We start from the raw sequence: 4246 nt of genomic DNA on the forward strand, positions 1-4246 counted from the left end.
AAAAAATATTTCAATGTTTTCTTACAGGTCACATCAATCAGAGTGGGATAGGCGACTAAAGAATTATGAAATTTGTTTTTAACAACCATATTATTATTTTTTTAACTTTTAAACTTTATTATTATTATTATGTTTATAATAAAATGTTTATCTACTTTTAGTGCCAACAACAAATTCGCTAATAAATGGAGCCATCTGTCCGAGTTGTACTCCCATCCCAGGCGATAACTGTAAGCTTGAGTGTCGGGGCAAGGAGACAAACTGTGCTTATGTGGAACTTACAACGGGTAAGTAAATCAGATGAGTGAAGGAACATCAGGACTCCAACATGAACTCCAGGATATACTCCCCCCGAACCGCTAAGGTTAAGTGCTCGTTTTGGTCTAGGGGCAAAAATAAAGATATACTCACCCAATCCTCAGTCCTGTGGCAGTCGGCACTCACCTCCTTTCCCCTCCGCTCCCGTTGTGGCATGTCCCTCTGCGTCCTTATGTCTAATAGACCTGTATTAGACGTGATGACATCATGGGGAAGAACGGTGGCATGTCCCTCTACGTCCTTATGTCTAAAAGACCTGTGTTAGACGTGATGACATCATGGGGAAGAACTGTGGCATGTCACTCTGCGTCCTTATGTCTAATAGACCTGTATTAGACGTGATGACATCATGGGGAAGAACTGTGGCATGTCACTCTGCGTCCTTATGTCTAATAGACCTGTATTAGACACCCAAGCCTGCCTAATTATTGGACAAAACCAATATCTTAGGACAGACAGCTAAACTCCTCAATCATCAGACAACACCAATGTTGAAGTGGAAACCAAGAACTGCTTTATTGAAGAAGGCGCACAGAGTTTATACCTCACAGAATCAGATAAGAGTTCAGTGTGTTGAACAGCTCCCACCCCTAGACAGCCGGGTGCCACATTGGAATTCCTTAAGCACAGACACTCTTTGAATCTAATGAATGTCCTTAATCAGATAAAAGCATGATCATCCCAAACAATGGTCACTCCAGACAGCCTGCTGCCTATAATGAACACAGGGTCACTTAAATGTAATGTCAGGGGAAACAGGCAGTATTTTCACTCCACACATAACCCTAGGAGAATGGTTCCATGTAACCCCAAGAGGTCTGAGGGGGGCCTCATAGTTATAGGTCCATAGTCAGTAGGAAGGAGGCTAGCCCTCAGGCTCCTCCAGCAGCCCCAGTGACGGTTCAGTCCCTCACAATGGCATCATGGGGAAGAACTGTAGTATGTCCCTCTGCGTCCTTATGTCTGTAATGTCTGCAGTGCATTAGGGTACCACGCATACCGATGTGGGCATATGAACTGTGGGTAGTAGGTGCGTTTGGGGTACCATTCAAAGGAATGGCAACACAACCAGAATGCATGGTAGGTGCGATTCCGTGGTACAGTGTGTTAACTCCACAGTACTATGCTATTAACGCACTGTACTAGTGTGTACGGGCCCTCAAAAGCACTGACACACATACACAACCACAGACACAATCTAACACACTCACAGACATTTTCACAAACACCCCCCCCCCCCTTTTTTTTTAAGGTCCACCCAGCCTTCTTCCATTCCAAAAAACATTTTTTTTAAGGTCCACCCAGTCTTCCTACCTTACAAGAACTGGAGTGGATCCTCAGCCTGGGGTCCAGTGGGGGCTGATGTGCTGTGACGGAGCTCCATCCATATGTGCACAGTCTGCCTTGCATGTCCTGTAGAGGTGACGGGAGCCAGAATGTGATGTCACTCCAGTCCAGGTACCTCTATAGGACACGTGAGGGAGCTGTAAGCAATGCATGTATGAATAGAGCTCCCTCACGGCCATAGCCCCCATCTCATCCCACCTCAAGTTGACACATATTTTGAATGGCGGCTTGGCACGAGAACTGACAGTGCTGTGCTAGGGGGAGGCAGAGAAGCCTCTCACCTAGAAAAGTGGAAGGCATGCGGTGACCCACTGAACCTGGGTTAGCGACCCACTTTTGGGTCACGACCCACCAGTTGAGAACCAAGGGTTTAGAAGAAGAGTGCCTCAGCATGGGGGTGCTTGGAAGTGACACTGGTGATCATTTGCATCCTGAGTCAGCTAAGTTTGGGAAAGGATAATATTGAGTGGAGAAAAGCAGGCCTAGGGTGGTCACCAAGATGATCTACAAGATGAGCCCTTCCTGGAGGCACATGCATGGTCCTCAAAAGGAAATAGGGCAAGCAAGTTTAGCTATTCCTGAACTACAGAGCAAATACTTATACTGTTTCCCTACAAGGTGCAGGAATCTATTGGTCTTTCAGACAAGTACAAACATATCCCTTAGAATTATATGCAAGACCGGACTGCAAGGATATTGTACAAAGTTATTTATATTTTTTTTCCAAGTAGCTCTCTACTGGATGTCCCCTGACCAAAATATGTTCCAATGACACTATTATATGCCAGCCCCATAAACTGTATACAGTGATTTGCATATGTTGCGTTATTTATTACTGTTTTGTGTTGCAGTGGGACCGAGTGTTGGCACAAGACTGCAGGGCTGTGCTACTGATTCCATCTGTTATTTTCCAAACCAGACGTTTGACATTGAAGGCGCTATCTACCACTTGGGAATTAAATGTAGCAGCCCCCCTAGTCTTCACCTCCAGCAGTGCTTCTTGTTTCTTATTTTGCTTCTTTCTGCTTCCTTAATAAAAACAATTTAACAAATACATTTTATACTGCACAGAGACCACGTGCCTTAATGTAGAGCTAAACTCACACAAAAGTATATTTGAACATGATTTTTCACCCATGATTCACACAACGTTCTCTCAGAATTCACACACTTTTCTAATGAAATCTTGAGTGAAAACATTGACAATTGATTTTGTAGAGCACTGTAAGTAATACAACTATTATTTGTTTGTAGAAATACAGATTTTTCACACTTTATTTTGTTTAGAAAAATAAAGATTTCCCCTTACTATGTTGATGTTTTTATACTCCTTGCTCTGTGCAGATCCTGTAGACCAGTAGTGGTCAACTTTGTTGATATAAGGGACCTCAAGTGAAGCCCCTGACATCACCAAAGGGGCACACATAATATTCAGTGAATGTAAGGCTATAGAGAACTCTCAGAGACTATGGACATGCAACAGGAGATGGTCAGAGACTGCTTAGATGCTATAAGAGACACATTACATATGACTGTTCAAGATCACGGCTATCACAGCCCATTTGCAAATTGATGCGTCCGCATCTAAATACTGTAGAAAGGCATCATGGCACACTCACAAACCAGCATGTAAAACAACTTGTCTCACCACTAAACTAAATACTGACCCCTTAAAAAATTACTGGTCCCACATTTAATATTCCTCACAGGTTCCATAATAATAGACCCGAAGAAAAAAAAAAAGAAAAGGGATAGACAGCATAGGAAAAAAAGATTGTGTGAAGAAATTTTACAGGCTTGAGTCAGCACCTAGCAGGGGTCTGCAGGGGCCTCAAAACAAGTGTCAAAGGGTCGCATGAGGCCCCTGAGTTGCAGGTTGGGTACCAGAGCTGTAGACTGTATGTACCGTGGAAATGTGTTGCTGAATTTAAGGAGAGGGCTGGGAACATTTGGCTTAAGATGAAAACATACCCAACTGGCTATTTTATGGCAGGGGCAGCTTCCTGTGGGCTATAGAAGGTCAGCCGCATATAATGTGCCACAGTGATTGGTTGACTTAGTGAAAGGTGCTGTTGTATTAGAGAACACGGTTTATTGTAACACCTTGACTGCAGATTTCTAAAAATGACATGGACTCACCAGTTTAATAATAATACTGGTCCTACATTGGAAGCGGAAAGACCCTTCATCACTGGCGGAGTGGAGGGGCTTTATTGATTTGTCTATACACCTGTACAAGGCAGCTTACATTAGAGGATGCCCGAGGAAATTTGATAGGGTTTGGGGTGGCTGGCTTGTCTTAGCCTGATATGGGTAGGAGTTGGGATTGAGACAACCTGGAGAGCCCGGGAAGACATGGAATGGGATGGGGGTTGCCTATATTGCATGACTCTTCTTCAACCTAACGCTCTTCATCCTTACTGTTTAACCTGTACATGGATGGGCTGTTACGGGGTGGAGTAGCTGCCACAGGATGCCCTGCAGGTGCCCACCCAACTGATATCCATGTCATTTCATTACATTTCGGTCTTTGGGAACACGCTCAGTCCAGGGGCTCGATCTGGCACACGTTTTGTTTTTG

This window comes from Nanorana parkeri, unplaced genomic scaffold, assembly GCF_000935625.1.
Source record: "Nanorana parkeri isolate BGI_ZX_2015 unplaced genomic scaffold, ASM93562v1 scaffold420, whole genome shotgun sequence".
Taxonomy (NCBI): domain Eukaryota; kingdom Metazoa; phylum Chordata; class Amphibia; order Anura; family Dicroglossidae; genus Nanorana; species Nanorana parkeri.